Below are 12,909 nucleotides of genomic sequence, written 5' to 3' on the forward strand. Positions count from 1 at the left end.
GAGAGAGGTGTCAGCCGATCTCATTATCGTTCTCTTAGCTCATTATTCTGCTAATGTGACACGCCCACGGAGAGCGCGCGGAATTCAAACGCAAATGATCTGAAGCAACACATGCAAAGTGTCAACGCCCCTCATAAACGCGATAACACAACAAATGTAATCATCAGATTAATGTAGCCTACTATTTCTTCTTGCGAGGCTGTGTGAGGAATAATCCTGGGACATTTACCTCAGAACATGTACTGTTTTTTTTTCATTTCGAGGAGCAACGGATCCATCTGATAAGTAAGTTTTTTTTATTATTGTTCTAATCGCGATATCATAGTGTATGTAAACCGCAAAAAGACTGTTTAAATATTAATCGCGTCTGTGTGTGAATGAATGAACTGAACAGTTTTTACCAAACCCTATTGCTATACTGAGATGAGTGAAAATCTACTGAAATATGTTGAAATAACGTTAAAATGTCTTTGTATTAGCAACGTATTAAACTGCAAATTAATATGTATGCCCTAATATAGGCTCATAAAAAACGACATGCCTATGTTACAGACGAAATATGAAAGACAACATTTCGTCGACTAGTTTTGGATAGATTATTAACTGTTTACTGTAAGACTACTGCCACATTGAATAAGCTTTTGTTCACCAATTTCTGCTCAAATGTTATATATTAGGCTATGTTTGTTTTGTCAAAAATAAAGTCATCAACTAGGATGCTATTATAGTGTTTGTTCCAATGTAGGCTTTATTCAAACTAATGAATCCTTAACTTTGAAATATGTATGATAAAATGTATACTTTAGTTTTTACAAAGAAATATGAAATATCCATCTGAGAAGTACGTTTTTTTATTAGTGTTCTAATTGCGATATCATAGTGTATGTAAACCGCAAAAAGACTGTTTAAATATGAATCGCGTCTGTGTGTGAATGAATGAACTGAACAGTTTTTTCCAAACCCTATTGCTATACTGAGATGAGTGAAAATCGACTGAAATATGTTGAAATAACGTTAAAATGTCTTTGTATTAGCAACGTATTAAACTGCAAATTAATATGTATATGCCCTAATATAGGCTATCATAAAAACAACAAACGATATGCCTATGTTACAGACGAAATATGAAAGACAACATTTCGTTGACTAGTTTTTGGATAGATTATTAACTTTTTACTGTAGCCTAAACTATAGACTACTGCCACATTGAATAAGCTTTTGTTCACCAATTTCTGCTCAAATGTTAAATATATTAGGCTATGTTTGTTTTGTCAAAAATAAAGTCATCAACTAGGATGCTATTATAGTGTTTGTTCCAATGTAGGCTTTATTCAAACTAATGAATCCTTAACTTTGAAATATGTATGATAAAATGTATACTTTAGTTTTTACAAAGAAATATTACACTTGAAATATTGTTATTTTAATTGTTGCTGTAATTGTAACCTTTTTAATAAAATAGCAAATAATATATTTACAAGGTAGATTTAAACAAAATCTTAAAAGGTCAATATAAGCCTTCTCTTCAAATTATTTGTATTGTGTTTTATTAGTGACAAATTTGGGGAGAGGATACATATCCAAAACTTTCTGAAAATACAGTATGAGAATTAACTACACAATTACTAGAAATGTTCACCTTGGATATTATACAATTTGCAAGCAAAAATACAAGTGGAAAAATACTATTTTTTTATAGATGTTTCCAACTGTGAACCAATTTTGTAGTATATATACACATTTCTTTTCTTGTGTCCTTGTATTCTTTCTTGTGGCTCAGTGACACACCTGTGAAAAGCTCATTATGCAGGCTCATTAAGCAGGTCTTTTGTCTTCACAGGTGTGAATCGGACCATTATACATGAGTCACGCCCATTTCGCATATTGCCTTTCCAAACAAAAAGTGTTTTACTAAATTTAAATCAATGTATTGTTTTATGTGAATGATTTGGAAGGATGATTTTCAGATCATTTTGAAGCAAAAATCCTAGGCGAGAACATCCATTAGTCAAAAGTCTTGTGGACACATATTTAGTATGTGTTTTGTGGCCTTATTTCAGAGACTTTAAGTTTTAGTTTTTTCAATAACCATGCATAAACAAAATTCTCTCAAAAATACAAACATGTACATACATCTTGCTAACATATTATGGTAGCCCTGTTTGTGCTATATAGAGTGAATTTACACCTTTGCCATTAACATGTTTATAAATAACTGAAAAAAGCACAAATGTTAGAGCATGTCAGAACACCTCCAGGACCCCAAAACACATAGGACCCCAGAGGGTTAATAGGCAGCTGCTGAAGGCGAGCTTGCGCCCTGGCTCGCTAAAGTGTTCATTCTCTGCTATTTGTTCCCTCCCGGAACCTTTCCTGCCTACCAGGCGGACTTTGTGCTCCCCTCACCGAGGGTCACAATGAGCATGCGGCCTCCTGAGTCTGGTCAGACGTGAGGCCTCCCAGTTAGATCAGCCCTTAGGCCTTCACAGGCCTCCTCAGTGTTATGAAACACAGACACTGGGCAGATTCGTGGATCGAGTAGAGAAACTCCCCTCGCTAGCAAGGATTGGAAAGCACTATGCTGAGTCATACTCTCCGGGATATCCCGTCTCTGAGATCCGGGCCGAGTGGTTCACTTCCAGCTTCGCAGTCCCTCGGGTTGGATGCCTCACTTAAGGCATTTGTCCAGAGGCTCTGTCTTCGGACAGACATGATGTGGCCAGACTAAGTGTCTATGTACTGACGCCAGGTCAGGCCATCCTGGTGGCATTTCGGGGTGAGTACGTTCCCCTGAATAGTGATTGGCTGGAGTTCCTTCGGGTTCCATAGACGATAAGGTGATTTGTCATGTTTGCAAGGCGCCCTTATATACTTCCAGGTCGCACGTTAATCATTCACGCTAATGATTCACAGGCTGTCGCCGGTCAATGTGATTGCTGTGATTTGCTAGTGATTTCAGACACCTGTCACGCCCTGAGGCGTTCCACATAGCGTAGACGATGTATTGTCTCGTTCCCTGTTCCCAGGGAACATAGGTTACAGTCGTAACCTGAGACGAACATATCATTAATAAAAAAATGTCTAATAAAATTTGCATTTAGTATGCCTAATTGTATCTTAAAAACACGTTACATCTGATGTCCATTAAGAGTCGACAATCATAGATAGATAAAACTTGTGTAAGTAAGATAATATTTTACACTACTCTGAAACTTTATTTTATATGGGTTCTGCACCTCGTTTTACAATCACAACTATAGTAAAACTTCTCATGAAATAAAAGTATGTTGTCTATGAGAGCCCAAGATGAGTGTGAAGTCAAGGATGGCAGGGTCTTGCAAGGAGTTTCCTTTTATTAGGGCACATAACTATTCTAGTCTATGAAAATTACATTATAAATCACTTAGAACAACGTAATCATTTTAGTAGTCCAGATTTTAAAATTAGTTTGCTTTGTGTCATAGCTACAATTAATAATAATAATAATAATAAATCATGAATCATGAACCACATATGCCACATCCTTTCCTCTGTCCAAAGGAAACTAGTTTAGTTATACTGTATACTTTGTGAGTATATACACACACACATATCAGCCCAAACATCAACATAACAAACAAAACAAAACCAATAATAATAATGGTTATACAACTGAGCATAAAAAAAAACAATATATCGGATGAGGTTCTATGCATCTTTGGAATTCTTGATTTAGTGTCTGAGAGTTCCTTGGAAGCTTCTGGCACTAAAAAATAATCATCACATGGCAAATAGAATCTCTGATTTACAAAAATTCCACTTCTTTTTTTAGTACTCATTTTTTATTATATTTATTATATGGTACCAACACAGAGAGACATTTTGACAAATCAGATACAAACCAAAAAACAGTTGTACCAACTTCCCACCCTCCCTCCCTCCCTCTCCCCTACCGCATGAGATATAACAAAAATATCAGTGTAGCACAGATAGAGTTAAAGAACAGTCCGCTTAATGTCCATCCAGCAGAATACTCTGAACCTTGGTAATTCCATCATTCCATGCTTGAATTGTCCGAGGCGTGGCGCAGTTGATCCTGGCAGACGAGAGTTCAAGAAAAAGAATCTCCAGGAATGTATTCAGCCAATGTTTATGAGCTAAGTTGTGTGGTGGAACCCAAACTTGAACAATGATCTTCTTGGCTGCCGTTAGCCCAGCTAACCAAATTTTCCTAGACCTTTCATCCATGCCTTCAAGTTCAGAATCATCATTGAGGAGATGTAAAACAGGGTCCATAGGGAGTTGAACATCTATCAGATCAGACAGTGATTGCAACACTTTAGACCAAAAGTCATAAATTTTAGGGCAATCCCACATTATGTGCATAAAAGTCCCCAAGATATTTTGTGAGCAAAGAGAACAAAAAGGGTGCAGGGCTTGACCAATTAAGTGCCTGACTCTAGGGGTAAGGTATGCCCTATGGGAGATCTTCATGTGAATAAACTGATGGTTGGGATTCTGAGACGAGCTACATATGTTATTCCAGCTTGTGCCCCAGTTTATTTCCTTACCCCTAAGTGCTATTGATCGATCCCATGCCAGACTACTAGGCTTAGGAGACAAAGATGACAGAAGCCTGGCATACAAAAAAGAAACAACACTTTTTGGGGCCACATTTATCCAGTTGATTACTGGATGTTCCTTCATCTCTGAGCCCCATACAACATTATGTGCTTTAAAAGCTGATCTAAGTCTGAAATACAAAAATAAGGAGTGTCTGGGGATACCATAAAGTGAAACCAAGTCGTTAAAGTTTAATAAAGAATCTTCCCCATTCAAGTCTCCCATGACCCATATACCTTTTTCTGCCCATACACCTTGAATGAATGGTTTATTTCCAGACAATAATTTGTTATTACGCCAAATGGGAGATGATCTATGCCATTTTGCTGCAAAACCCACTAGCCTCTCAACCTGTCTGGTAGTCCGAAGCATGTATGTCAGTACCGGGCCATACCTCAGTGTACAACGATTAATGGAGAGACCAGAAAATAAAAAGTCCTTAAGCCTAATAGGGGCAATTATGTCCTGCTCTATTGTCTTCCACGGTGATGTATAATTTGGATCCAACCACTGCTTAATTGGACGCATAATGAAAGACCAATGATAATATTTAAAGTTAGGAAGTGCCCATCCTCCATCTAACTTGTTACGCTGTAGTGTGGACCGTTTAATACGAGGTCGCCTCCCCTTCCATATATATTTGGTGAGTAGCGTGTCAACTTTAGACCAGTAGTTCTTTGGTGGGGATAGTGGCAGCATAGAGGAAATGAAATTAACACGTGGTAAAATGTTTATTTTCACTACTGCTATGCGAGATGGGACAGAAGCAGGCAGGGCAGTCCATCTTTTAGTATCCTCCTCAACCTTCTTCAACACATTTGTGTAATTGGATTTAGATAGGGCTGTGACAGATGTTTGAATCAACACCCCTAGATATTTGACCTCTTTGGTAATTGTAATATTAGTAGGTAAAACCAACTGACTTCTATCCCCGTTAATTAACATCAGGGCCGATTTAGAGAGATTAATTTTAAAACCTGAGAGTGCACCAAACACATTTAATGCTCTAATAGTGTTGGGAAGAGAATTTTGAACCTCTGACATATATATTAAAGTATCATCCGCATACATTGACACTTTGTGAGTAGAAGTGCCAATGTGAATAGGAGAAATAGTTATACTGTTACAGATATACTGCGCTAGAGGTTCTATAGAAAGATTAAAAATTAAAGGGGACAAGGGGCAGCCCTGTCTTGTACCACGATTGATAGTAAACAGATTTGAAATGACACCCCCAATACACACTCTAGCAGAAGGGTTCGCGTACAGCACCTGAATCATTTTAATAAACTTGGGCCCAAACTTAAATTCACTAAGGACACGCCATAAGTACTGCCATTCGAGCCTATCAAAGGCCTTCTCGGCGTCGAGAAAGAGAAGGCCACAAGAGGGGGGAATCTTCTGAGCTTCACCCAAAATGTGAATTAGTCGCCTAACATTGTCTGCAGCCAAACGTCCCTTCATAAAGCCAGTTTGGTCTGGATGTATTAAATCAGGCAGTACTGACTCTAGTCTGCGCGCTAATACACGGGAGTAAATTTTAAGATCAGCATTAATAAGAGATATTGGTCGGTAGCTCGCACAGTCAGAGGGGTCTTTGTCCGGTTTGGGGATAACTGAAATAAGAGCAGTGTTAAGATCTTTGTGGAAATGTCCTTGTTCAATAGAAAAATTTATAGAATCCAGCCAGATAGGACCTAAAGTCTCCCACAGAACTGAATAGAGCTCAACCGGCAAACCATCCAGGCCAGGAGAACGCCCTTTCTTCATACTTCTTAATGCTAGATGTAATTCTTCTAGTGAGATAGGCAAGTCAAGATGTTCCGCATCCTCTATGGAAAGAGTGGGAAGATTCAGATTGGTAAAGAAATTTGTATAATCACTCTCCAAGGGCTGGCATTCACTAGAGTACAGTTTGGCAAAAAAGGATGCAAACGCCTCATTTATATCTAGATTAGTTGTTGCCATTTCGCCCTGGCCCCTTTTGATGCATGCTATTGATCGACTTTCCTCCTGACGTTTAAGAGTCAGGGCAAGAAGATGACTCGGGCGGCTGCCTTGTGAATAATACTTGTGTTTGGTAATATGCATTAAATATTCCACTCTGTGTCGTAGCAAATTGTTCAGTTCAGCTTGATGTGCCTTCAATTGAGATTCTGTATCTTTATTATACTTCCTTTTAAGTTGAGTTTCTATTTGTTCACATTTTAGTTCTAAATCCGAAATCTGACGAAGTCTATTACGCTTAATGTAAGATGAAAATCTGATTGCGTTGTTTCTGAGGAAACCTTTTATGGAGGCCCATAAGAACATTGGGTTCTCTACACTCCCCTTATTAATGTCTATGAATTCGTTGAGTTCAAGCTTATGCTGATTGAGGAAGTTTTCATTTTGTAGTAACGAGGAGTTATACCTCCATCTAGAAGACTTGTTGTCCCTAATATCTCCAAAACTAAATGTTGCTTCAATAGGATTATGGTCTGAGATAAGTCTGGGAAGAAGATTTATTGATGAAGATGTAGAAACCAGATCAGTTGAAGTAAGTAGGTAATCTATCCTAGAGAAAGACTTATGGTTAGGTGAGTAATATGTGTAATCCTTTGATGAAGGATTATGTAGTCTCCAAAAATCCACCAAATTGAGGTCCTTTGCTAAATTACCTAGAGCCTTAGAGGAGGCTATCTGAGTGTGAGTAGCAACAGTGGTGGATCTGTCTAGGATGTTATCAAAAACTGCATTCATGTCCGCGCCAATAACCAAATGGTACTCGTCTAAAGTTAGCAATTCTTTGGTAATGTTCTGAAAAAATGCACCGTCAAAGATAGCTGGGGCATAAATACTAATAAAGGCTACTTTCTTTCCATCAATGGAGGTACAACAAAATGCTAGCCTTCCTGAAATATCCGAGCATACCTTAACTATGTTTATGGTCAGATTACGTCTCATTAACACAGCTACCCCCTTGGTGCTGCTACCATCCGATGAGGCAGCGACAATTCTATATCTCCTATTTTGCAGTCTTAAAGTATCGTTAGGTTTAAGATGAGTTTCCTGCAACAGTGCTATATCAACATTTTTGCGATGAAGGAAATCTAAGAGCTTGGACCTTTTGAATGGAGAATTGAGCCCTCTCACATTAAATGTCAAAACATTGTATCTATCCATTGTCTCCATTGAGGTAAGCCCAAAACAAACTGTGTGTAGTGAGGTTGAGATAAACTGCCGATGTATATAACGAGATATGAGAAACTACTGTCAAGAAAGAAATGACTGTGCAAGAACATATCCATCCCATGCGGAAAAAAAACCCCTGAACACCCCAACCCCCCTCCCCCTCCCCCTAAACTCACCCCCAACCCACATTGTCGTCTGTGAGAACCACGAAGCAATGTCTAACAATGAACTTGTGCCTATTAGCCCTGATTGGAACAGCTTCTACTGCTTCATAACTGAAACATATTGAAAAACCTTGATTCAAAAGATAAAGGAAAATATAAAATGGGGTATAATCATCCTATCTAATAAAACAGAGAATACGATAAACTGCTTACAACCCCCGAAAAAAAAAAAAAAAAAAAAAAAAACACAACATCAAGCATCATGTTAAACTCGAGAATCATATGCCTACACATTTTAACCTGCTCGCAGTCATTCCATGTCAGTGAAGCGCAAGGATTCTCTAGCAGAAGACCTGGCATTATTCTCACTCTGTAGAGTTGAAGCAGTGTACTGTCCCGCGAAGAACAGTTCAGCCTCCTCTGCCGAATCGAACGACATTTTCGGCACTGTAGTCGGCGTAGAATTCCAGCTGAGTGTTGTCTGGTAGCTTAGGTTTAGTGCTACGAGCTCCCTGCAGAATGGCTTGACGATCACGATAACGTAGCACTCTGAAGATCATTGTCCGCGGCCTGGCAGAGTTAGCAGAGAAGATTCGGTGGGCTCTATCAATTTCTATGGAATTCCGGGCCAGTGTCGGAATCCACTGAGGTAGCATTTTACAAAGAAATCCGACCGGATCATCACCCTCCGCCCCCGTTGGTAAGTTAATTAATCTCACGTTGTTCCTCCTCGATCTATCTTCCATCTCGGTGACTTTCTTCTTGAGGCTGTCTAGCTCTGTGAGACAGTGATTGGTGTCCTTTTTAGTCTGACGGAGCACTCCGTGCATTGTGTCGACTTTAGCGGTCACCTTTTCCATATTTTTGGCATGAGTGTTGATGTCGTTGTTCAGTGATCTCAGTAATGCCCCATTTTCAGCTATTTGACTTTCGAGCGTTGTTAAAGCTTTAGCCAACGTCTCACTCAGCATTTCGGATACAAGGCCTCGTAGCGTCTCTCTCTCTGCCTCTACCGTCTGCCTAATGAGCAAGGAGATTTCTTCGGGGAGTGAACTAGCTTACGAAGCACCGGAGCTCAGGCTAGTTTTGAATCGCTTACCGGGGCTTTGTTTGGCCGGCGAGCCTGCGCTTTTCTTTGACGCCATTTTACGATGCTGATGTAAAAGAAAAGAATAAAAACGAAAATAAACACTGTCCGGTATGTTAAACAAACAAATTGTTGCAAAAAATAAGCAGTTAGGCTGCCATTCAAAGGCCTTTTGGCAGGAGCTCAATGCAATGCGACCATCTCGCTGCGCGCCTCACTGGAAGTCATCCAAAAATTCCACTTCATGGAAACCTTTACAAACATATGTATACTTGAGTTATTCTCTCTTAAGTCTACTTATAGTCTAATTGAAGACCTTTGTTGCACCAAAAAAGCTGTATATTACCAATTCCCACCACTTTTCTGAATTTTACAATTAATATTCCAGCTTTGATTTTAAGACTTAAATGCATTGCATGTGATATACCTTGCTTTTCTTCATACTGTTGGGGAACTGTAATAGATTTTATGTGCTATCATTAAAAATACCTCTTTTCAGATTCATAAGATTCATAATGTTGCAGTTCTGTTAATTTCCGATATACATTTGATCTATTGATTTAATGAAATAAATGCTAAGCTGTTCGTCAGCATGAGAAGCAGAATTATTTATGATACCTGAAGTAATCTTTAATCCGTCAACTCTTTGAATTAAAGGATCAGCACAAAGTTTGTGGGCTGAGAAACACTTTAGGTGCTCAGAGCTACATCATGTAATGTCTTTAAATAGCAGGCAAGCAGCCACAGTAATGATGAACAAGAAGGTTACATCGGATGAAATTCAGTAATTTGACAAACCTTTTCTGCAAGAAAATTCCAGAGTGATGCATAAAACACAATTTACAGTTGTCTTGAGTGCTGTAATGACTTCCGTTGCAAAGACCAAACATGGGGTCCATTTGGAAGAATTTTAAATAATTTTACTAGTTTGGATTGTGTGAATGTCATATTATTTTGTTATTTTATCACTAGGAAAATGGAAAATGGGGAAATTATTAAGACATATTCCAGGTGTTGCTTTTACATATACACACACACACACACACACACACACACACACACACACACACACACACACACACACACACACACACACACACACACACACACATATATATATATCTTGGTAATCATTTTAAAAGTTTTTTCCCTGTGTATTATCAATTTTAGTTATTTTTGTGCCATTAAATAAATACAAATGTTAATGTTGTGAACAAACACAAAATAAAAACAAATATGATTTAAAAAAAACGTAAGATTGGTTGGTCTAGTCATTACTTGGACAGACAACTATATGTCTCTGTATGGTTGCGTGTTGATACTTTCACTAGGCTGAAATTTGTCCGATTTTTTTGTCCGTACATGATGAGAACGGCAGAAGTTTGACACTCCTTCCCCTACATTCAACTCTGCGCGCACACACACACACACACACACACACACACACACACACACACACACACACACACACACACACACACACACACACACACACACACACACACACACACACACACACACACACACACACACACACACACACACACACACACACACCTACACCTGCTTGTCAGAGTGCTATAGTTGTGCTGAACTGTTATAAATCACCATTACAAAAAAAAGGCTTTCCTTTTTATTTCATATTGGAACCAAGGGAGGAAACCTATTCCCTTACAATATGTCAGAAACAGTGACACTAAAGAAAAACATGATTGTTGTGCCCCTCAAAACATCTGAGCTAACCAGTTGGAAAGATGTGGCAACTTAAAGTGTAAGTTTGCAGATTTTCAACCTACTTTGTATTGTTAAAATTGTCGGTAATATATAAATTAACAATGTTTACTCTTTTGGACCCATTTACATTCGTCAGGAAAAGTCCGTCGGATAATGGAAAATATGCATTTAACTCTGGTCAAGCCTATCCAATAAAAGCAGACTGGGAGTGGTCCTAGATGGCAACATGCCCAGTGCATTATGGGTGTTGAAGTTGGCAAATTTGTATTGCTTTATTGAAAGCTCTTTTTGCCAATGGTGAACTACCAAATCACTCTATCAAAGTTTGGTCAAAACTCCTGGAAAATTAAGGCTGGAAAGTTCATTACTCGCTGCACTCAAGCTGATTTATATTTAGTTCATTCATTTATTTGTTTTTTTCTCTCTCTTTTATGTATATATTATAGCTTCAGGGAACAACCGAACCACTCAGGACTTTCCTTAAATCTGCATTGGGAACAAAACAAACCTCATCTTCTCCACTAGCTTTAATTCTTAAAAACAAATGCAGAAATAAATATTGTAAACCACGTCTGTTCTGAGGTGAGAAAGGCATCAGCCTTAATTAGTCACAGTGTTGGATCTGAACCGGACTCAAGGAGGGGGAGTCATCCACCCTCCCTGTTCGGAAAACAGCCCTCGAAAAATTCTCTTTCAAGTTAACGCTGCAAAATCGACGGCATTGGATGCTTAGTGCCATGGCAACAACATCAGGACTGCCGAATTGGAAAGACACGTACTGAAAGTTCCCAGAATCAGTGGCATAAAATATTCAACAAACTGATGTCTAATTGACCGCACAGATGCACATGCATGCCTGTACACAAGCAACAAGAAATAATTAAATGTAATTTGTCATAATCGAGTAAATTGGAAATTGTTAATTAATTTTCATGCCACATTGGAAAAGGTCTTCAAAAGAGAGAGACAGCTGAAGAGCAGCATAATTAAAATGTTATTTTTTGCCAGATTACTGGGTCTAAAAAATGACATGTCTTTTGTTTGATAGTGCCGTCCTGCCACTACTTTTTAAGTGACACTCATGAAAGCTAATAGGAGGACAAATCATTTGTATAAGCTGCTCAGTTTCCGCTCTGTATTTGTCCTTGAGTGAGCCATAGTTTCTCTCCTTCTCATCCATTCTTCATTTATCTCACACAAGCTCATTTCAGTCATTCTTCACTTCTCTCCAACATCTTCCTCATACTTTCTCTTGCCTTCTTACCCTATTATCTAATCTATTTTTCCTCTCCCAATGAGAAACTCATTCCTCATTTTCCACCCACTCCCTCCCCCCATATTTTACCTAAATTCTTTCCAACTCGCTTTATCTGTCTGTCTCAAACACAAAAGGATTTCATATGAATCATTTGAGTGGAGGTGACATTTTAATGAATGTCAATCATGCAGATGTTACCTTGTTAACGAGTGTTATCATCATGCCTGGGTTCTACTTAATTCTTCTCATAGAAGTGTGATTTCTGTGCCAGATCTCCAATATCACACTAAACAGCTCACTTCCACACATAACATGCCGGAATATAGATTAACACCACCATTTTAGCTATGCTTTTAAGTTCAACTTTAGTTTAACTATGCAGTATGCCTGTTATATAAAATAATATGTAAAAACAAATTAACTCAACTTTGAAAGAGAGAAATTATATTACTTAGTTTTCTTTTAATCACAATTATATGAACATGCCATGTTCCTGAATGCTATACTAAACTCTAACATGGAACATATCAATCAAATATCAAATTAATCAATCAATCAATCAATCAATCAATCAATCAATCAATCAATCACACCAACATGGGGTGAATATCACCCATCCTTTAGGCGAGTCCCAAAAATGAACTTAAGAGCATTAATATGTATAAGCCATGTCTTCGGTTATTTTATGTGGCGTTAGTTTTTCTCACTAAAACATTCCATCCTGTTTGATAAAATTACAGAAATCATTATGATAATAGCAACATTTCAATAAATAAATACATTGTCAGAAATATGCTTGTGGTCAAACACTTTTATTATTATTATATTATTTATGTATTTACTTACTTTATTTGACATTTATTTGCATAATGGAACAATATGGACATAAA

The sequence above is a fragment of the Siphateles boraxobius genome, unplaced genomic scaffold, assembly GCF_051911475.1.
Source record: "Siphateles boraxobius isolate OS27281-9 unplaced genomic scaffold, OSU_SipBor_1 46, whole genome shotgun sequence".
NCBI lineage: Eukaryota > Metazoa > Chordata > Actinopteri > Cypriniformes > Leuciscidae > Siphateles > Siphateles boraxobius.